Raw genomic sequence first — 22,962 nt, forward strand, 5'->3', positions numbered from 1 at the left:
GCTCGCTTCTGCTCACCGCTTCACGGAGCCGAGCTCGCTGCCCCGCCACCCCTCCCAGCTCAGGCGCACCGTCTGTTGGCCCCTCAGCGAGGTTTAGGTCCACACTGCTCACTAGCCGGCACTCCCGTCTGGCCCACCCTCCCCAGCCCCGGGCAGCACGGAGCTGCCCGCTGCCTCTCCAGATTCGTCTGTTCTGGGCCTTTCATTTCGGCGGAGCGATGCAGGATGGGATCGTTTCGTGAGTGGCTTCTTCCGTGAGCCTGTCCCGTGGGTTCATCCCCGAGTAGCGGGGCCCGGCACCCGAGGGACACCCCGTTGTGTGGATAGGCCGCGTTTCGCTCATTGGCTCGTCTGTTGACGGACGTTTGTTTCTACGTTGTGGCTATTCTGGTCTGTGTTTCTCTGGACATTCCTCGTGCAGCTATGTTGGGAATACGTGTTTTCGTTCGTCGCGGGTACATGCCCGGAATTGTTGGATCCTGGGTTAACTTTAGGTTTAACTGTTGGCAAAACCGCCCCCGACTGTTTTCCGAAGCAGCCGCGCGCCCTTTGGCACTCCCGCCAGCAGCGTGGGGGGTTATGATTCTTCCACATCCGTGTCGACACCTGTATTGTCTGTCTTTGGCTCTAGCCAGCCTCGTGGGGGAGAGGTCGCATCTCACTACGTTTTGATTTGCGTTTCCCCGATGACGAATGACGTCCGGCATCTTTTCATGGGCTCCTTGGCCATTTGTACATCCTCTTCGGAGAAATGTCGCTCAAATCCTTTGCCCAGTTTTTTAATTGGGTTAATTGCCTTTTTACTGTCGTGTCGTAAGCGTTCTAGTGTTGCATATCCTAGTTACTACTCTTCTATCAGATGCATGGGTTGCGGATATTCTGTGGTTTGCGTTTTCATTTACTGGACAGCGTCCTTTGAAGCACAAACGGGTTTAATTTTGACGAAGCCCGTTTGATTTTGTCTTTCGTCGTGCGTGTTTGCGCTCTCAGATCCTCACTGGAGTCAGATGGGGCTGGGAAAGGCGGTGTGGTCCTCCGCCGGCTCCTGGCTCTCTGCTTGTGTCGTGTGTGAGTGCTGAAAGTCTTTTCTTGGGCTGTCACGTCCTTGCCTGGCTAGGTTCTGCGGTGCTCTAACCGTAATTCGCTTTTCCCACAGTTGTTTTTAATTGAATGTCCGTGGGAAAATGGCCAAGCAAATTGAAAGCTTCACAGAGAGAACTGAGTTTCTTTGTTGATGTTTTCACCGCAGTTTTTCATCTTTATTGTGTGCGCTTTGTTGGAATTTGGCATCCTGTTGTGAATTTTCATTGAGACTGGTCTTGCTGAGTATCCCAGTGGTAGAGAGGTCCCCCCACTCGAAAGAGAAGTCCCAGAGCAGTCCGCAGGCTCTGGGTAATGTGCAGATGGACGTCTCCCTGGCTGGGGAGGTTGACCGCGGGGCACAGAGCCATCAGAACTCCGTATGTGGCGATGCCCGTTCTCAGAGGCAGCGTGAAGAGTCGGGACCCTGCGGCCTGCCCGTAGGGTGTGGACCCGCCCCCCGGCCCCTGCCATCGCCGGGCCTGGCCACCAGGCTTCCCGTTTGCCGGGTGGGAGCCCAGAGGATTCGCCCCCCGTGGGTGGGGACTCCCCGGAGGGCACCGTCGTCACTGTGAATTGTCACCCTGAAGGCGGGGGCGCTGCACGATCCGTGGGTCCAGTCCAGTTGGGAGAGTGACAGCGTTTGGCACTTGGGATCCGGTCTGTGGACCCGGGGTAACTTCAGAGTAGGCTGCTGCTTCTCTGGCCGCTTAAAACCAGAACATATCACACGCCAACCTTCTCACTGGTTTTAATTTGGAGATGTCACATCCCTCGGATAGAGGAGAAAGTGGAGTTTTGTGTCTTTGCCAAATGAACTCAGTCCTTTGCTTCGCGAGTGGTTTGTGAGCTGTGTGACTGGTGCGGCTGTGTTTGGTATGAGCCCCAAACGCTCACCATCATCGAGAAAGGCTTGCTCTGCATGTTCTCGGCCGGAGCCGGCGCACCGGTGTCCGAGTTGCTCCCTGCTGGCGCTCCCCAGACTCAGTCTGTGCGCAGCACCCGGCAGCTCGCCTTCTCCTTTTCGTTCCGTGACTGGTTTAGTGATTTAACAACACACACATAGTCCCCTCTTTGCTTGCGTGATGAATTCTAGAAACGTGGAGCGAAAGTGGAACTTAGTTGTTAGGGACAAGGGACAGCGGCTCAGTCCCCGGGAGGCGAAAATGCATCCTCGGACCCCTAATTAGGCTACAGATGTGCAGCTGGCCCCCAACAGCAAGCACTTCTTCTCGGTTCTTATTTTCGACGTCTCCTCTCTACCTTGGCGGTTAGCTCTGTCATACGGCCGCCTTTCCTGGTTCTCGCCAGCTTTGCTTTGCCCCTTCCAGTGGAACACGTGAGGGGAGAGCTGGGCGGTGCCCCCCCGAGGCTGCAGGCCTGTCCCCTCCCCTGGCTGAGAATTTCCCTGTCTCCGTTGGGATGCCATCGGCCTCGATGCATTCTGATTTTATTACTGTTAATTTTCACACATAACCCACACGGGCCAGGCAGCAGCGTGTTCCCAAGGTCGTTGTGGTGCCGCCTCCAGGGCGGGGTTCCTCGTCCAGGGTCGGCACCCTGGGGATGTCCAGGCTCCAGAAAGGCGGTGTGGCTCTGTGACCCCCCAGGGGCACCTGCACGGAGCTGTTGCCTGTGTGTGTTTTACGCCAGGACGTCAGTCAAGGGGACAGATCAGGCACGACCGCTGTGCTCGCTTGAGGGGCAGGTGCCTGGGAAGCCTTGTCAAGCCCTGAGGAGCGGCCAGGGAAGCCGGAGGGGACACAGGAGACGCATCCGCCATCGCTGGCCTTGTAATGACACCACGGCGCGTGGACCCCGTGCACGTTCCAGTCCGGAGGGTCGCCGCGTGGTTGCGGTGTCTGTGTGCTCGGGTCGTTCGAGTCAGCCTCCTGTGCGGCTCTCCCACGCAGGAACCCGGCTTCTGAGCACGTGGTGAGTTGGGGGGCTTCCGAGAAGGGGAATCGGGGCCACGGACCTGGGGGCGCACGCAGCAGACCTTCTCCCTCCTGAGCTGGCGGGAGGGCCATGGTCCCGGAGAATCAGTCGAGGAAACTGAGCTGAAGGTCGGGCCGCTCGATGCCTCCCCGGCACCGGTGCCGCAGCTCCCAGACCCCCGCTCGGGCGCACAGACCCTGCGCTGTGTGTGTGACACGCGTGCACGCGCGTGTGCGCACGTCAACGCCGCCGTGGGCGCCCACGCGAAGCCAGACGATGAGGATGCTTGGGTGACTTCCGTCTGTCGGCAAATCAAGTGTTGACACGCACCCGAGGAGTGTTTTCGGGCCGAATTTCCCAGAAGCAGCAGCTGAGAATAAAGTGACTTCAAGCTGAGCCGGTCGAACCGGCCCTTGACGCTCTCGCCGGTCCTTACAAGCAGCGGGGTTCTGTCCTTCTGCCCAGCTCTGTCTGCCCCGGTTTCGTTTTGGGGGGCTCAGGACGGATGGGGCGCCCCCAGGTCTCTGATCGAGTTGAGGGCCTGCCTGGGCTCTGCCTCGGTCCCAAGCCCGCGGGGGCCCCCACGAGCCTCTCTGCACAGATGCCGAGGCTCGTGTCCTCTCGGGCCCTCGTTCCTCCTACTCTTTGGTCCCGTCTTGCTTGCTGGGCAGTGAAGCGACAAGAATGACGGGAGACGTCCGCTGGCCACCCGGTCACCACCCAGCACCCCCCGACTTCCTGGGCCTCCAGGCTTCTTCCTGCTCGGGGTGGGCCCTGTCTTTTCGGGTCTTTCTGAGATAAAGTGTGGTTGTGGAAAGTCAGCACGCAGGGAGTGGTCTGATTTCTTTTCGTGACAGCTCAGAGTTCGGGAGAGCAGTGTGTGGACTTGCGTGATGGCTGTCTTCATTCTTGAGACGTGGCTGATTCAGGCAGCATCGTTCAGACTCACACTTTCCCCCGAGAAATTCTAAACCCTCTTCCGTTCTCTGCGATCTCTTGGCCGGCTTGCACTTGTCGCCGTGCGGAGTGGCCCCTTTCTCTGTCCCCGAGAGGCTCGGGCCTGCGGTGGGGTCCCAGGGCTGCTGAGAATGGGTTTGCCTTCTTCCCGCACCCTTTTGCTCCTTGTGAGGAAAGGATCTCAGAAGAAGAATGAGGGAAGAACGCGGCAGATAAATAACAGTCGGATGAATTATTTCCTGATCCTTTCAATAAACCTTTGGTTTAACTCAGACAAGAATTAGAGAAGATTCTGGTTGGTGCATAGAATTCAACTACAGCTTACTGCTTGGTGTGCGGTGTTTCGAAAAATGCTCGATAGTCTTTCTTTGTAGGAAAACGCCTTCATTCTTAGATGGCATTTCAAGGACTGCGTGTCAGCCACGCGAGAGATCAGCGGCTAAAGTTCCAGGAGCTAGGAACAATGAGGAACAGTAAAAATCGACTTTGTGTTCCGGATGGGGCCAACTGGAGCGGTCCCTGGTTCTTGGTGGGGGAGGCCATCCAGGGCGGTGCAGGAGGCCTGTGTGCGGGAGCGGGTGCCCCGGGGAGGGCCACTCACTCCCCGCCCGACGCTGTGCACTGAACACATGGAGGCGAGGGGCTGCCGGTGCGCAGGCCCTTTCGTGTGAGAGCCCTCGTGGTCGGCCAGGCCGTTCACACCCCCTGGAGCTCCTCCCGAGGAAGCACTGTGGGCTGTGGTTTGACATTTCCGGCCCGGGGCTGGTGTCTTCAGCGTGCAGCCCTCTCTATGGCTGCTGTAGCGTGTGGAGGCCCTTCCGGGGAGCCGTGGACTTGTGCCTCTTCCCCGTGTCCTGAGGGGTTCGGAACCATGGGTGGTGGCCAGGCTGTGACGTGGCCCTCGTGGCCCTGGCCGGGTGCATTTCAGCGTCCTCAGCTTTTGCGCGAGGCCTTGACCCTGACACGGAGGGAGCCTGGCCGCCGGTGAGAGCCGGACAACTTGTCCAAGCTAGTGCAAAGTGGCTGCCCCGTCTGCTGTCACTCGCCCACCTGGGGCTGCCCATGCCGCGCCCGGAGCTTCCCCGGGGAGGGCCAGGCGGCTCAGCTCCGCAGCGGGGAGGCTGCTGCCTGGAGGTGGCAGACCGTGGGGTTTTCTTTGTTTTGGGAAGGCCCGTGAGCCCTTGGCTTCTTGGGAGGAAGGATTTTTTTTTTTTTTTTGAATCCACACCCATTGACAGTGTCCCTGATTTCCTGATAAGAAAGTCTGTTGCTGTATTTGCTGAGAATTCACAAGTTTGAAAAGGAAGCATTTCATGACTTTGGGGCATTGTTAGAAACTGATTTTTTCTGACTGGTGCGCCTGACCCTGGGGTCAGGTGGCTGTGTGCTGGGCCTGGGCCTGGTGTTCAGGCTGACCCGGGGCCGTGGCGTCCTTCTCATGGGTGACACCAGGCTGGGAGGTGAGTTCACAGCAGCCCAGGGGGGTGGGCGGGCCCTGGGGCTCACTCCCCGATGCGGGGGCGGGGGGCCCCCAGCCCCTGCCTGCCTGAGGCCTGCGCCCTGGTGTCTGTCTGCCTCTGGCCTGCTGTGGTGGGAGAGGGGAGTCTAGCCTAGGGCTTCTCTGACCCTGGAAAGTTCTGAGGCAGCTTCCTGCTTGTGGACAAAAGAAACACAAATCCCTGTGCTCCAGTCAGCGTGGGGGTGCCCTCATCAGCGTCACGTCAGTTCGGAAGTAGGGAAAGGGGAGGGAGTGCCACAGCACCCCCCCACCCCCCGCCTCCGAGAGTGGTCCCAGGGCCCCCACACGGGCATTGACACCCCTGACAACAAGGTGCGGCCTTCTTAGGGACACCCCGCTGGGCCTGGAGCCTGTGCCCCCTCCATCCTGGGGTGAGGACGGCGACACAGGTGCTTACGGAGGGCTTCGGGCTGCACTGAGAAACAGGGATTTGTTCTTACACAAAGCGCGGCCCACGCCCTCTGGCGCACCTGTAGGCGGGCCGGCCTGCGAAGGTGGCATTGACCCGGTCCCTGCTGACCACACGGGGTTAGGAGACGGGTCCGCAGGCCGCTTCTCTCGCTTCCTCACGTGTGGCTGGCCGCCCCGTCGGCACCATGGGTAACCACATTTCGTTTTCTAAGATAAACCATCGCGTCTGCGGGTGACCTTCACACGAGGAGTCTTGCATTAGCACATTCTTAACAGACATTTAAAAACCAGCCCAACAAAGCCCACTCCCTGCCCCCACACGCTCTCGGCACGCTCCGCTCGTAAATGTAAATTGCCTTTGGAAATGCCTGTCTGGAATCTGCAAACCGAAGCCTAATTTAACCTTCTTCAGTGATGCTCCAGCGTCTTGGATGGAGGCGAAGTGTAGGCGTCTTGGGGAGCCCTGCCTTCCTCCTCTGGAGTCGCAGCGGGCGTCGTGGCGCGTTCCCGTGGGCGCACGGGCTTTGGGAACGTGGGGAGGCCAGAGACGACCCTCAGGTCAGGCCGAGTTGGACCCCCAGAACCTCCGCATGGAGCTGCCCTCCTTCCCAGGACGGTGTCCTCTTAGAATCTTCCGTTAGTCCGCCCTCCTCGGGGTCGCTGGCCAGGAGGGGCTGTGCAGCCCAGCAATGGAGGCCCAGGCCAGCTGCTGGCTCGCCGTCCCCGCGCCCGCCACAGCAGCTCGGGCAGCGTCGCCTTCTTCTCCGCCCGTCGGTCGAACCTTTCAGATGTGGTTGATGCCTGCTGAGGCCCTCCCAGCCACCCTGTTTAGCCTCCTCTCCGGTGCCCTTCCAGAACATTCTTCAGGCCTTCCTAACGCTGCTCCCTTCGCCGGCTCCTCTGTTCTGTGACGGTGGCCACAGGCAGGTGTTCCTTTGGGCCCAGCACTGTTTGTCTGCTGTCAGTACCAAGGGCCGCGGCCCGTACACCTGCCCTGCATGGTGGCCCCCGCTCCGCGGAGTGAGCGGGTCAGGGTAGCTGTTCAGTGGCCCCTGAGCCCCGGGAACAGCTCTGATGCCTGGGTGCAGAGGCTGGCGCCCAGACAGTAAACAGACACGAGGAAGCGTAGTGTTTTTATTCTTTGGCTATGAAGCAGTGACCCGCGTGTGACAGCCACAGGGTCTGTCTGGAGGACGAGTCCTCGGTCCTTCAGTGCCAAGTGTGTTCATGCGCACGGCATTTTGGCTGCTCCTGGGGGGTTACCCGTGGCCTTTCGTGGAGCACAGAAGCTTCTAGACCATCGCACGTGCACCGGCCTTCCGATGGGAGAGTCCCCTCCCTAGCCTGACACTTGTCCTGCCCACCGGGCCACCGGCTCATCGAAGGGATGCCGGCGGGTTCCTGAAGCAGGCTGTCCGGTTTCCTTGGCGCGTCAGGCCAGGCCTCAGAGCCCTGCTCCGGCTGTGGACGGGGTGAGGCTGAGTGCGGTCGTGCCGGCACAGAGCGCCTGGGACAAGCCGTGTCGCTCGGAGCTCTGGACTCCACGGGGCACAGAAGGGCCTCCTGATGACGGCGTCACCTCATCTCTGCTCTGGTCACCCAACGGAAAACGCTGTCGGCAGGGGTCCTAATCTGTTTCTAATTAGATTTTAATCTCTTCCACAAAAGCTTCTCTCTCTCCTCTTCCTCCTTAATTATTTCTAACATCACCGGGAAAACACAACCCTTCGTTTGTAATTCCAAGGAGAACCAAATTGCTACTCTGTCTCCAAAGTGTGCTGTTGTGGCCTCTGGTATTAAGGCAAGGTTTTTGTAATCCCGCTAAAATTCTATTTGCATCATGGAAACTTAGGATTCCCCCAAGGAGACCCCAGAGCAGGAAAGGGTTGCCCTGGTGGTAGAGCTGGGCCGCGTTCCCTTCCCGGCTGTTCCGTGCCAGCCCTGTGGAGGCACCGGCCATCAGCCTGCGTCCCTATGGGGCTCACGGGCAGCTCCGCCCACCAGGGGGACATTGCCTCTCTAGGGCACCTGCAGACCTTGAACCTTCAAGGGGAAGGTGCCTCCCCTTGGGGGTGGGACCTCACGAGGGGACCGTCCCCCCCAGCGCTCTCGTGGCACCCAGATGACCCAAATTTAGGCCCCTCCGCACATGTCACAGGAGGCCTCGGTTGTCACAGGTCACTGGCGGTAGAACATACTGTTGGGCTGGGGGGAGCCTGCCCCTCTCGTCAGGGCAGAGGGGGAAGTTCTGGTCCCAGCTGGCCGGGAGGTGGTCGTCCCCTTGAGAGCGGCCACCACACACTCGGACCCCTTCTGGCCCTGGGGCAGCAGCTTCCGTCTCGGCCTTGTCAGGACGCCCCTGTGCCCTCGGAGGAGGGAGGGATGTGCCCACCTGGCCCTGTTCTCTTACGAGCCTCGGGTTGAGAAAGCAACCAGAAGCTTCCCCGTGGACCTGATCTTCCTCGGAGAGGCTGCCGTGGACCGTCCGTGTCCGTGCGGCGGGCCAGAAGGTAGCGGTTTTGGTAACAGGTGAAAAGCGCCTCATCACCTCCTCTCGGGACGCTCTCCCGATGCGCAGAAGCGGGAACCCCCAGGACTCCTACCTTCGTGGAACCCGGCCTCGCCTGCGAGGATGCGTCAGTGCCGGCCTCCAGGGGGTGATTCCGGATCGTGTGTCTTCTTCCCGCTTTTGCTCTGAAGACCTCCCCGTCTCCCTCCCTGTTCTCATCTCTAGCATATTCTGTGGGTCCTAACGTCTGCTCTGGAGGGAGTCGAGTTTCTGAGATGTGGTCTGAGCTCACTGACGACTGTCCCAGGACGCTTTTCTGGCTTTATGTTTAGCCTTGCAGGTGGGCGAGGTGACGTGGCCCTTATCCCTGCCCCACCTCCTCCCCCAAGACACAGGCACAGGAATGGCGAGCGAGATGTCCACGTGAGCACGTGGTGTTGACCCTGAAACTCGGGAAGGTGTGCTCCGTTCTGAGAGGTGGGCCGGCTCCCTCGGGCCGCTGGCTTCTCTGCCGCTGTCACTCAGAGCGGCATCCGCCCTCCTGGCTGGGGCTGCCCTCCAGGCTCCGAGTGAGAGTCCCCAACCCAGGAGGGACAGACGCATTAGCACGGCGCCGTGGAAGCCGCCTTCCTGCTTTGCGCGGGAGGGTGAGGTGGGGCTCGGCCGCACGGTGAGGGCACGTCAGCGGGAGGCCTGCCGGGAGACCACCGTGGGCAGGGCGGCTGTGGCACTGTGGCCGGGTGGGCCGGAAGAGCCTCTTCTGTCCACTGAGGATCTCAGACCAGGTCCTTGAGGTGCTCCCGGGAGCACTCTGCTCTGTCACGCATCACCCAGAGGCGTTGCTGGCCTTAGCGTTGGGACTGTGGGAGAAGAGGCGTGTGGTCAGCGGGCCGGTTTGGGGCGTCCTGTACTCTGTCGAAAGACGATAGCATCAGTCCGTTGATCTTTTTTTTTTTTTTTTTTTTTTCAACGTTTATTTATTTTTGGGACAGAGAGAGACAGAGCATGAACGGGGGAGGGACAGAGAGAGAGGGAGACACAGAATCGGAAACAGGCTCCAGGCTCTGAGCCATCAGCCCAGAGCCCGACGCGGGGCTCGAACTCCCGGACCGCGAGATCGTGACCTGGCTGAAGTCGGACGCTTAACCGACTGCGCCACCCAGGCGCCCCAGCATCAGTCCGTTGATCTAATGCCGCCTCGGCCCTGTTCCAGATGCTTCATCTGTAATGACTTGATTAATCCTCACAGCAAGGCCGGGCGATCCAAGCGTGTCCTCCCCGTTTTATCGTGGAGGGGCCGGGCGCTTAGAGGGCAAGGGACGTGGCTGTGCTGACAGCTGCCAGGTCGGGGAGCCTGGCTCGAAGTCCGCGTCCGGCTCCGGAGTCCTCTGTGGCGCGGAGCGGGTCATGGCAACCTTAAAACCAAGGAGGATAGAAAATACCAAATCGCACCCGAAGGAGGATGAGTTACCCTTTGGCGGAATCGGGTTCAGCGGCACGTGGGTCGGCGTGTGCGTGCTGGGTCTCTGTAGGAATGTGCGCGCCGTGGGGCACGGCCAAAGGCTCTGAAGTGCTCCTGGCTTAGAAAGATCACTATGGGAAGAGTTTCCGAATGGGGCGGACCGGAGGAGGAGGTGGGGGGTGCCCGCGTCGATGTGTGAGCGAGCCGTGAGGAGGCCGCCAGCCGGGCAGGTACCCCATTCGCTGGGGCCTTTTACTTCCGTCGTCGTGCTTCCCGTTTTAGGCACAGAAGGCTGCCACCTCTGCTGTTGGGTTTATTCCCAGGCACCTGATACTTCTTGATGCGGTTACGGTGGGTGTCTGTTAGTGCTTTTTATTTTGTATTTGTTGCTAGTATTCAGCAATACGACAGATTCTTGTATACTGACCTCTGGTTGACCTTGCTGAATTCTAGCACCTTCTGGAAATTCTTCTGGATTTTCTTCATGCTGACGGCAAACAATGGCGGTTTTATTTTTACTTTCGACTTCTTTTGTTTATTTTTCCTGACTTGGTGCGTTAGCTGGGGGCACTGGTGCAGCTTGAATAGTGGGCGTTCTTGTCTGGTTCTCGATCTCAAGGGGACCGTTTTCACTGCATAGGTATTGACCAAGATGTCTGCAATTCGTTTGCTTTACAGAGCACAACCCTGGCTGGCTTTCTGTTCCCAGGGCCCTACCCACCCACCCCCTCCCTCCTCCTGTCCCCCAGATCCCCCCCATGGAGCTGTGTTGAATTTTGTCAAATGTTTCCATTGTCTCTGTTGAGATGATCTACACTTTCTTGTTTTGTTAATGTGGTTAATTACACTGATTATTTTGAATAGTAAACAGACATTTCATTTCTCGGCTGAAATCTTACTGACTGAAATGGAATATTCTTTCTATATGTTGTTGGATTTCGATTGCTAATATTTTATCGTTTCTGCTTTTGTGTTAAAGTTTGACACTTAAGTATTTTTCTTGTAATTATCTTGTCAATTTTTGGTATCACCGTGATACTGTCTCATAAAAAAAGGTGAGCAGTGCTTCCTCTTTTTGTATTCTTGTTGATTTTGTAAGATTGGAATTATCTCTTAATTGAAAGTCTAAATAGATGTTCCTGTGAAGTAAGTCATCTGTGTCTATGTTTCTCTGTGGGAGGTTTCTTTCTCTGTTCTTTAAAAAAATATATTCTTTAATGTTTATTTTTGAGAGAGAGAGACAGAGAGAGAGAGAGAGAGAGAGAGAGAGAGACAGAGGGCAAGCAGGGCAGGGACACAGAGAGAGAGGGAGATACAGGATCCCAAGCAGGCTCCAGGCTCTGAGCCATCAGCACAGAGCCCGATGCGGGGCTCGAATCCACGAACTGTGAGATCATGACCTGAGCCGAAGTCGGACGCTTAACCGACCAAGCCACCCAGGCGCCCCTATTTTTAATTTTTTTTTATGTTATGTATTTTTGAGAGAGAGAGAGAGACAGCGTGAGCAAGGCAGGGGCAGTGAGAGAGGGAGACACAAAATCGGAAGCAGTCTCCAGGCTCTGAGCTGTCAGTACAGAACCCAACGCTGGGCTTGAACCCACAAACTGCAAGATCATGACCTGAGCTGAAGCTGGACGCTCAGCTGATCAAGCCACCCAGGTGCCCCTCTTTTTTCTTGGAAATTACAGATTATCTTTCTTTAGAAACTATTGGGCTATTTGGGTCTTCTATTTCTTCCAATGTCACTTTTGGCAAGTTGTATTTTTTTTAGCCATTTTTCTATGTTATCAATACAGTTGACCTTCGAATAACACGACAACCCTGTGCAGTTGGAAGTCACATGTAACTTCTGACTCCCCAAAACTTACCTGCTAATAGCCTACTGTCCACCAGAAGCCTTACTGATAACATAAAAAGTTGATTAACACATTTTAAGGAGAAAGTACATTACGGCACTGTCCTGTATGTATCGAAGACAATCTATTCATAAGTGGACCCATGCAGTTCAAACCAGTATTGTTCAAGGTTTGCTATTTGCATCACGATTCTTACAAGATTCTCCTGTTTCTCATTTTAGTTCCTAGTAAACTAACTAGTAGTAGGACCTAGTAACAGGGTTCCTTTACCTTGTCACTGTTGGCACGTCAGGCCAACGAGCCCTGCCTGGGTGTCGAGGTGCTGCCCTGTGTGTTAGGGGCCACGTGGCAGTGGTGCATCTGGAATCGCCCGCCAGATGGAAGCCATGTTCCCTCTTGCCAGATGTGACCATCAGAATCTTTTTTCACATCATTTTTCACAAGAGATCTTTCCATTTTAATCTTTTGAAAGAAACAACTTTTGGTCCTGTTAATCCCAACTATTTATGTCTCTTCTATTTTATTAACTTTTGCTCTTTATTATTTCTTTGCTTTCTTTGGGTTTTATTTGCTGTTCTTTTCCAAACCCCGGAAACAGAGCCCTACTGTGTGCACCTGAGGCCGTGTTCCTGTCAGCACGACTTTACCTTGCCGAGCTCTCCATCGTGAGAGGAGTCCCGGTGCCCTAGTTCCCCCTTACCTTGCACTTGTGTTCTCTGAAGAAGTCAAGTTTGACCATCAAATATTGACGTTCCAAGTATATTTGGTCAAAAACAAAATCCCCGTTGTATGAATCAGAGGGAGAGAGGAACAGCATAAGAGGGGCGGCCGTGTGTCTGGAAAATCAAGCTGCTTGAAGTGAACTCGTGGCTAAGTTAATTATTAAAAGGGGTATTAGAAGGTCTAGTCTGATATTCACTCAAAGAACAATTTCTCCAAATAGGTATCTTGGAATTGTAATGGCAGATTTACATGTGAGTAGGTATTCAGCATCCATCCGTCCGTCCGTCCGTCCGTCCATCCGTCCATCCATCCATCCCTCCATCCCACCCATCCACCCATCCAGTCTCCACCGTTGTTGAACTCGTCATTGTTTTGGGGTCACGCACACAAAAATTAACAAGATTTTGTGCCTTATTAGCAGCTCCCGCTCTTAGGGCGGAGTCAGAAAAGCATTAGTCCAGCAGTCTGAGGATGTCTGTGCTGGCAGGGAGCCTTCTGGACCAGCACTGTCATCTGCAACAGGAGACTGCTTCTGGGGTGAGGTGGTAACTTTGTGAGAGGAGCCAGCCTTGGTTCTGGGTTGGGTGCTCTGAGGGAAGCCTGATGCCGCCCAGCTTTCCCTTCTCCTGAGTATATTTGCTTAGCAAAAGAATTTATAAAAAGCAATTCTAATTTTCTCTTTATTCAAAACTGTTAAAAAAAGAAAAATCCCCCACACAAAGTCAAACCTCTCCAGAAGTGAATTCCAGAATTCATTCTTGGATTTGTTTCTCTCTCGCCTCAAGAGTGAAGGAGGCTTCCCAGGAACCCCACCACACTCGCTTGCTTTCTGTTGCCTTCGGTGAACTTTTCTTGACTCTGGCTCTCTGGAAAGCTGTTCCAAACTCTAAAAGGCAGCTGGGACGCCCTGGAGCCTCTCAGCACGGAACTACAAAGTGAAGGCATTGCCTGCAAAGCAGATGCTGTTTGCATTCAAATAAAAGACAAACATAATATTTGCATTAATAAAGAGCCTTTGCAAAAGTATTTGCATAAAGCGGTTTATCCTTTTCCAAGAGCTGGTTACTTTTAACTAATTTCTGAGTGTAGCAGAGGATAAGCAATCTTTTGCTGATTATTTTTCACAAAGAGTCGCTTTTGCACAAGCGTAGCTGATTTCACAGAAGGGCTCTCCACATGCAAATGTGGCGTCAGGTGGAACACTGCACTGATTGCTGTCAGTCACATTCTTGGTCGATTTTTGTGTTTAAAAGTGGGATTGATGAGCTCTTCCCCTGTTCTCGGTAGTACTAAACTTCGCTTCTGCAAAGAATTTTGCAGAGTTACTGAAACTGGGCCATATTTCAGTGCTCGCCTCCTTTTTATAATGAAAAGGAGCCAGACGGTTGCGTGAGTGCTTTGGTACGTACGGAGTGCAGTGGAAAAGACAGATAAGTTTGATTCTGACTTAAGTAATGAGGACTGTGTAAGAGGAAAGGTAAGGAAACCAGAGCACAGGAAAACTGAGGGTCCACCGAGGGGAAGGAGAGCCCAGAGAGAACATGTCCTGAGTCCCGCGTGGTTATTCAAACACAAACTACCAATTTGCCCCTGAATCTCCCAGTTGTCGAGGTGAAGAGAGAACCTTGTTTGTTTTTAGGATTTACATTGTTCTTAAGAGGAAGCCGACCGGGTGTTTTTGACAGCGACTTAGAATCACACACGGATGCACACACACCTGAAACACAAGTTTGAGGAAACGGCATCATACGTAATGAAAGTCGTCTCCATAACACGGAACTTTGCGTCAGCCTTGCACCCCGTGCTCGTCTGTGCATGTGTGTGTTGACCTGTGGCTTACCTCACAGCCGCTCCCTGCGGCTTACTCTTTCCTTCTGGAAGTGAGTTCCTCCTTTCTGAAATGATACTCTAGTTGTTCATTCAGCAGTGGTTTCTGATTGGTAAACACTCTCACACTTTGTCAGAACATTGTCTCTTTCCCCTTCTTCCTTGAGTGCTAGTTTAGCTGGGCATAAAATTGTAGGTGACACCGATTTCACCCTTTCACGTCTTCGCTTTGAAGACGTTTTAGTGTCTTCTGGTATTTTGTGTTGCCGTCAGCTAGTTAACTCTGGGTGTAATAATTGCTTCTTCCTGACTGATCTGTCTTCTCTGTCTTGGGGCTTTCTGGCCATGTTTGATGGGTGTTCTGACATTTTGTTACAGTGTGTCTGGGTATGGATTTGTACTTACTTATCCTGCTCTGGGTTACCAAGCTTTTTACATATAAGGACTCCTGTGTCTTTGGGGTTTGGGAATAGTCTCCTTCATTACCTATTTGAATATTCCCTCTTCTGCATTTGCTCTATACTTCAAGAATCCGTGCCAAACCTAAACTGGACCGCTTCATTCTTTCATCCACACCTGTCTTTTCTCCTTTGCGTGCTGCATTCAGGCTGCTTAGGGAGGTCTCGCATCCTGGTTCATTATTCCTGTCTTTTGCTAGATCTAATTTGCTCCTTTCAATTCTAGAAAATTATTTTTATTCTTTTAAAACAACTTTCTATTTTTCTAGGGTTTCCTTCTTTCATTATATTCTTTCCCTTCTTTAATGCCTTACTTTAAAAAAAATGCATGTTTTGTAGTCTTTTCCACATTTTCTTAATATTTGTACATGTTTAAAGTCATTTCTCTGTTGGGTTGGCTATTTCTGCTGTAGTGGGTGATTCCCATGCATCAGTTGTGGTTTTCAGTTTTCTTTCTATTTTTAATGTTTATTTATTTTTGGGTGAGACAGCATGAGGTGGAGAGAGAGAGGGGGACAGAGGGTCTGAAGTGGTCTCCACCTTGATAGCAGAGAGCTCAATGTGGGGCTCAAACCCACAAACTGTGAGATCATGACCCGACTGAGCCGCCCAAGCACCCTGTGATTTTCAGTTTTCAGTGTAGACTCCTTTTATTTAGGAGGGTTTTCCTCTCCTTCCCTGCCTCCCTCCCCCTCCTTTCCTTCTTCAGGTATCTCATGAGAGTCATTTTTCCTTGCTTTCCTGGGGTTCCAGGCTTTCACAATTCTGGACTCGTTTTTGACCCTAATTTCGAGGACCAAGGATTCTAGAGCTGCCTAAGTGATGTGACTTTGGAGGTCACACCCACGTGGGTTTGCAGTTTTTGCAGGAGACTCCCCCCAGCTCTCGTCCTCCGTCACCCTGGCCTGGTGGGCAGGGTTTTCCGGCCCCATTTTCATAGTCCTTCCAGAGTTCTGGCTTCTGCAGGGTCCCAGTTCGGCTCTCTGTCTGGGACAAGCTCATGACCACGTCACCCACCTCCTCTGGGCCAGTTCTGCTGACTCTTCGGCCACAGGGACGGGCAGCTGGATCTTGGCGTACTTGCCAGAATACCCTTATTTTGTTTTTCCTTCCTTGTCAGTGGGACTTCTCTTTCTTTTCAGCTCCAGTGTGTATGTGAAATTGGGGCGGTATCGTATTCAATCGCATAGCCACCATTTCTGTATTCTTGTCGTGGGAGGTCAGGGGTCGTTAGTAGAGCGGGATTCGGGGACCTAAATTTCTGATTAGCTTTGCATATCGCTCGCTGTATTTTGGACCCTGGTGGGATCTGCGTCTTCCACACTGTGAACCTGGGTTACGCCACAGGTGGCCTTGTTCATTCAGAAAAGCAACCAAGCAGCACAGATTCAACCACTGTTGTTTTCTGGTTCCTCTTTGTTTATAGTCAGGTTAAAGGCTTGCCCCTTTTTCTTATTGTGTGTGGATATTTCCGTGCTGGGTCGGTCATAACCAAGTGCCCACCTAAGGGTGCTCGTGGTACGTGTGTGTGTATGTATTCCCCTCCCCCACTCCTCAGGGGCACTCATTTTAATTAGATTGCCTTCATGCCCGCCCAGTTGGACAGAATCTGTCTCTACAGGTGTAAGAACCAAAGAAACTGGTTAGAGAGTAAGAAAGGCTGCGTTTGTGTTTCATTTTGGTATAATTTCTGTTTCCTTGGTCCCTTGAATCTGTGCATTGTCACAGCGAATACAGTGGCATGTGATTTTTCATCTCGGTCAAAGGTTGAACAATATGAAACAAGCCTATTCCTAGAACCGTAATATCTTATAAAGTGAAGATACTGAAGATATCCTTCAATTCAACATAATCTATAAAGCAGGTGCACTCCTGGGATGGGAGCGCACCCGGCTCCTGCCATGCTTACGTGGCTCTGGGTGCGCCCGACGGGACGCTCTCTGACCAGTGCCGGGTGCTGACGGGTGGAGCCTCCAGCCGCCTGGGCCACTGGGCTTCTCATCGTGAGGCCACGGCCAAGCTGAGCTCAAACTGTTGGTTTGCTTGTAGAGAACAAGAGTGGATGGTCGGAATCTCCATAATGAGTGTGTGCACATACACGCTTTTTTCTTTCTTTCTTTTTTTTTTTTTTTTAATGTTTATTTGAGTGGGAGAGAGAGAATCCCAAGCAGGCTCCACACTGACGGCACAGAGCCCGACACGGGGCTCGATCTCAGCAACCATGAGGTCACGACCTGAGCCCAAATCCAGACACTCAGCTGACTGAGCCTCCTGGGCACCCCTCTACTTTTTTTCCCCTTAATTCAGACATTACTTGATTATAAAACAGAAGAGCGATTATAGTCTAAAAATGCGGATATGATTTCTGTTCTTAGGACAACGAAGCTTTCAAAGTTTGGGAAATCTGTTTGTTTTTTTTTTAATTTTTTTTTCAACGTTTTTTATTTATTTTTGGGACAGAGAGAGACAGAGCATGAACGGGGGAGGGGCAGAGAGAGAGGGAGACACAGAATCGGAAACAGGCTCCAGGCTCTGAGCCATCAGCCCAGAGCCTGACGCGGGGCTCGAACTCCCGGACCGCGAGATCGTGACCTGGCTGAAGTCGGACGCTTAACCGACTGCGCCACCCAGGCGCCCCTGGGAAATCTGTTTTAAAAAAAGCCACATGTAACACACTGGCCATTTAGCAAGACTGTGCGGCTCTGCACTCTGGCATTGTGGTGGTGTTCGTGCCCTGGAGGCAAACGGAAGGAGGGTGGTGGGCACAGACCTGTTGGCCCCTCTTGAGAGGGACTTCTGTAGGACATTGGAGCTCTCGAAGGCAAAAGCTTCCCTCTTGCCCTGCTCTTTCGCTCCTGCCTTTTGACGGGCGAAGTAACAACCTTCTGATGACCGTGAAGGTCGGAGCTTAGGTTCCCCGTCGCGCACGATGCTGCCGCTGTTTGTGAGCAGGTCCCGTGAACAGGGTGTCGGGGGGCTGGCATCCTCTCGGTCCTGTGCGGTGAAGAGTGTCATTGGACCCATTTTACAGACGTGAAGAGTGGCGGCGGGAGGCCCACACTGGTCAGGTCGTTTGTGTGGTCGGGGGCCCTTAGCAGAAGAGCCAGGCATCGGTTCCAGGAACCCAGGCTTCGCGCTCTCGGCCAGAACCTGGGTGCCACGCGCCGCAGGTGCCCAGCTCCTCAGTCGTGCAGAAACCGCAGGCCGCAAAAAGTGTAGAAAGGACAGAAATTCATGCCCTGTCACTGATGTTAGCATAGTCAACATCTAACAGCCACTGCTGCTCCCACGAGGGGCTCTATTTTTAGAAGATTAAAATAGAACCCAATACAGTGCAATCACTGTATTTTTAGAAACTAAAGTTAGTGTTGTACGAAAACAGTTATAAAAAGAATAATGATAAGGTTTAGTTAGCCTTGATCTGGGGGAAGTTGTGATTTGTAGAGTGTATCCATATTGTGCAGAACGAAAACATGATGCTGATTTCCGCAGACCGTAGACCAGCTTTTCCGAAGGCCCGGGCGGGGGGGGGGGGGGGAAGGGGGCGGGGGGGGGAGGGGGCGGGGGGAGGGGACAGGGGGACGGGCTAGCCTTGCTGGAACGGGAGGTGTGCCGTGGTGTTCTTGAACTGAATGATGATGACGGGGTTGTCTTGAACACAGGCACAGAGCGGGAAGGACCCGGGGCCCATGCAGCGGCTACACTCGGGGAGTGTGGAGCCGGAGCGGTGTCGGGGGTTACGGGGTGGCCCCAGCTGCACGCAGAGCTGCCGTAGAACCCCAGGGGGACTGGTAGGTCCACACATCAGCCCACATGCCGGCAGCCTGGCACTTGGGTGCCGTGATCTGTGTGTCCCCCTGTTCTAAAATTATGTTTTAGACATTTTAGAAGATAACACTTTCTACAACGGCATGTTCTCTATTATTAGATAGTACCAAAATGGGAGAAAGTAAACTTGTTTTTTTAAACGTTCATTTATTTTTGAGGGAGAGAGAGAGGCAGAGGGAGAGGGGGAGAGAGAGGATCCCAAGCAGGCCCCGCACCGTCAGCACAGAGCCTGACGTGGGGCTCGACCTCGCCAGCCACGAGACCTGTCTCACCTGAGCTGAGATCAGACAGCCGGACGCTTAGCCGACTGAGCCACCCAGGTGCCCCGAAAATAAAACTTTCTGAAATGGTTTAAAGCTTATGACAGAGAAACCGCTCCTGCTGAAAGGCCATCTTTCCCTTAGCCCATCACCCCCCAACCCCCCAGACCCCTAGTCCCTCAGCCCCACAGGCCCCCTGCCCAGCACCCCCCAACCCCTGGCCCCCGAGCCCCTCAGCCCTGCAGTCCCGCAGCCCCACGGGCCCTCAGCCCTGCAGCCCCACAGGCCCTGGGCCCCCAGCCCTGCGGCCCACCGCCCCTGGCCCCCGCTCACAGTGGGGCCCTCAGCCCCAGCATGCTGGCTCACTGCTGACACTCTGAGTGGGCTCCAGGCTCTGGAAAGACCAGGCGCCCGTGAGGAGGCCCTTTGCAGGCTCGATGGCTAAGTTGAGGCAGGGCTTGAGATGAAAGGCGGGTCACCCGGTGGGCTTTGGAGGTGGGAGTGCCACCCGGGCAGAGGGAGGCCTTTCCAAGCGCCAGATCCTGGCAGAATGCACGAGACAGTCCTGTCTTGTCCCCCGTGTGCCATAGCCTCCAGGCTATGGCAAATGACCCTTCCTGTCCAGGTTGCTGGCAGGTGAGTGGAGCACGGCAGCGTCCAGGGGGGAAGGGTTGACGTGGCCGGAGAGCCGAGTGGAACGTGTCACGGCACATAGCGAGGGACTTCTGGGTGCTTCCACGCCCGTGGCCTGCAGTTTGGAGCAGTGTTTTGATTGTGCACCCACTGCTCCGGCCCCACGGTGAGCTCGAAGGGAGGCTGGAGCCCGCGGCAGCCAGCAGGCAGCTCCGGGGTGAGGACAGGTAGGCAAGCGCGTGGAGCTGCCCTCGCTGTCCTCGCTGGGTTTGGGTCTCAGCGACGTGAGTCTCTTCTCACGCTGGCGCAGCCTGCGATCCGTCGTCACCCCTGCCGGTTCCAGCCGGGGGGTCTGGGTTCTCCGGGTGCGTCTGCAGGGTTGGAGACCTGGGTGTCTCACGTGCCCGCTCCCCGCGAGGGCTGACTCCCACGCGTCCTGCGGGGCTGGTCTCCGGGTGCCGTGTTGCCGGCGCGCCTGGCTCCTGACCGTGTTTGTCAGAGAAATGAATGAAATCAAACCAGGCCGTTGTATGTAGCCAGAGGCCGTCTGTGCATCGCAACGCGAAACACGCAGCCGCTGGGAAACGCGACAGGTGCCGTCACCGCGTTGCATGCCATCGGCCGCACGGTCCCGGCCGCGTCCTGCAGACGGGGTTGCGTTCCGAAACGAGGACCTTGCGCTCGGATGTGGTCCCAGCGAGGACACACGCCGCTGTTGGGGAGACACCTGAAAAACCGGAGGAAGCGGCCTGCCTGGGAGGAGGACACCTGTTTTCCCCGCCGAAGTGTACTTTACGCGCTCTTTCCCGGCGCGAGACGGCAGAGATTTCTGCGCGGGGCGCGTGTCACTTCGTAGTCGGTTCCCTCGGTAAGAGATGCGCGTGTGGTCCGGAAGCCTCGAGCCCCTCCCGAGAAGCTGGGTGCCGGTGGGTGGCGGGAGTTGGGTGGGCAGCAGCCGTAGGGCTTATAAACTGGCAGCTTGGGCACCACGTGCCATGACGAAGTACGTAGTAGGTCGCATTCTGAACCGTGCACACGATTCCCGAACGCGTTGGTGCCCTGCCCCAGAAAGTCCTAAAGTAACGATCAGAGGTGGCTTGGGAGTTCTGTTTGCTCTTCGAAATGACCAGTAGGTCGCTCAGAATCAGGCTCAGGGCAGCCTGTGCCCCGGGGTCTTCTGTCCCAGCCCGCACGAAAGCGCCCACCCGCCAGCTTTTCCCTGTCATTTCTGAGTGCTTTGCCTTGTGACCCCCACGTGTAGGCCACTGAAAGTCCCGGTGGATTAGCCCTCAGCACATATCCCAAGTCAGCGCACGTTTCCTGCTCCGTGCCGACCATCCTGTCCAGCCCTGGACGTCAGGAACGGCCGCCTGGGCTCCTCTTCTCACCCCCGTTCCCCTTCTTCAGGGCCCCTGGTGTTGGTCACTCTTCTCCGTGGCAGCGAAAAGGAGCCTTTGGAGTGAAAGTCAGAACTTCGGTCTCGAGGCGACCTTCGGGAGCTGTGGCCTGGCGCCTCCCTGGCCTCGCCCGCGTCTTCCCACTTTGCTCCTGCTGCACGGAGCCCACCCAGCTGTCGCGCCTCAGGGCCTTTGCGCTTACTGTTCCCGTGCCTCAGATGACATGGTTGACGTGGCTCCCTTCCTGTGTGTCCCCCGGGTGTCACCACGTCACGAGGGCCCTCTTTGATCGCTTTATCGGAAGGAGTCACCCCCGGTCACATTCTTCCCCTGGGAGTTTTGTTTCCTGCACATGGTACCCCACGATCTGTTTCTGTGGTCGCTTTCTCTTCCCCAGCGGCAGGTTGGGGTACGGGGACTCGACACAGTTCAAGGCTGTAGCCCCAGAGTCAGGACAGCTGCTCTATAAGCGGTTGGGTGAAACTTACTGAACACGCGAGCGTGTGATGTGGTGGGGCCTGTGTCTTGAAGGGGTGAGTGTGGAGAGGCAGGGCCGCAGACTGGGCTTCCCACCGTGTGGCCCCCGTCCTCCCTCCCTCCCTCTCTCTCTCTCTCTCTCTCTCCTGGTTCCTTCGTCTTTACAGCGGGACAGCGTAGAGTTTATGCCCGTTTCCCTGCCGAGGACTGAACGGGTTACTGGGGTTGCAGCCCGCCGCCCGGCGCCTGACCCGTAGCGAGCGCCTGGGACGAGGGAGCCGTGGTTTCTGATCGGGGTGCAGACGACACTCTTGTGTCGAGTGGCTCCAGCAAGGTCCAGGCGAGAACAGCGGCTTAGAGAAACGAAGTAAACTGGAAGAATTGAAGCAGGCACAGCCCTAAACAGCCGGGGGAAGGCCTTCCCGCGGGGCCGCTGTGGCGTGCTTCCCGCGAGCATCTGCTGGATGTGGCCGCTCTGGCCGCGTGTCCCTCGGGCAGGTGCGCTGGGGGTCGGCCCTGGCGGCCTGCAGTCCCTCCAGGGCCTGGCGTGCTGAGCACCGCTGGAGGCTGAAATGTCACGTTAGAGGAAGAAAGGCCGAGGACCCTTTCTCCGTACGAAGAACACGGGAGGCGTTTAGAAGCCGGCGTGGCTGGGGAAAGCGTGAGTGGGGAGCCCGTGGCTGGGCCTCCTGGGGCGTGTGCCTCCTTAGATGCAGTCCAGCCACACGGTTAACATGCCTGCGCGGACGTTCTCCAAGTGGCCATTTTCGGATTATTGTCACGGGTCTGTGAGTCCTTTCTCGCGAGCTGCTCGTCAACGTGTACCTATTTTCTGGCTTCCGGTCTCACGTAACCACAAACACCTTTCGGCTCATTTTTAGTGCCTGGCAGTGTGGGGAGTGCTCTGGGGGCATGGCTTCTCCATCCAGCGGCTTTAGTTGCTGACTCGCGTTTTCAGGAGACGCTTTGGCCGCAATCGGGTGCCTCGACTTGGGCCGGAGCCTACGTCCCGGGCGCAGACGGGGCTGCGCGTTAGCGTCACGCAAGGGCACGGGCGGTGCCCTGTTCTTCGCACGAGTCATTTGGTTTCCTTTTTGTATCCATGCACAGATGAGGCAACTGAGGCTGAGTTTAAGCAGCATGACTGCCGATGAGGCCGCACGGGGGCGTAGAAGCCACCAGGCCTGTCTGCCTCCGAATCCCCCAGGGCCGCACGTGGCCTCCCTGTTCAGAAAATAGGACGCCTGCAGGAAAACACCAGCGCTGGGGCACCAGGAAAGGCTGGCCTTCGGGTTTCCATGCACGTGCAGGGGGAGAACGTGTGCTGTCCGCAGGCCGCCTCCCCGTCGTTGCCAACGGCCACGTTGCTCTGTGTCCTTACCGATTGAATTCGTAAGGGGCCCTATCTAGAAAACTCCCCTGTCAGTCACCGGGATGCTTGCGGCTTGGCCGTGTCCCTTTGCAGAGTTCCCCGGGACCGGTGTCTGTCATTCCTTACGTGGACTCCGGGGAGGCGGCACGTCGTACATCTGAGGCTACTTCCCCCCCTCCCCCCGCCTCCAGCGGTCTTCAGACAGCTTTGGGGTGACTCACCAATTACGTCCCCCCGCAGGGCAGATGGACAGCC

General features: G+C 55.5%; 1 protein-coding gene across 4 annotated transcripts in view; it reads left to right on the plus strand.

Moving 5' to 3' along the window:
• The window catches only part of HDAC4 (histone deacetylase 4), a 250,211-nt gene that overhangs the window by 72,232 nt on the left and 155,017 nt on the right, over positions 1-22,962 (plus strand). The gene's annotated exons all lie outside the window — the stretch shown is intronic.

The sequence above is a fragment of the Lynx rufus genome, unplaced genomic scaffold (assembly GCF_022079265.1).
Source record: "Lynx rufus isolate CCGP_SWC_20201006 ecotype Redwood Valley unplaced genomic scaffold, mLynRuf1.p SCAF_2, whole genome shotgun sequence".
NCBI lineage: Eukaryota > Metazoa > Chordata > Mammalia > Carnivora > Felidae > Lynx > Lynx rufus.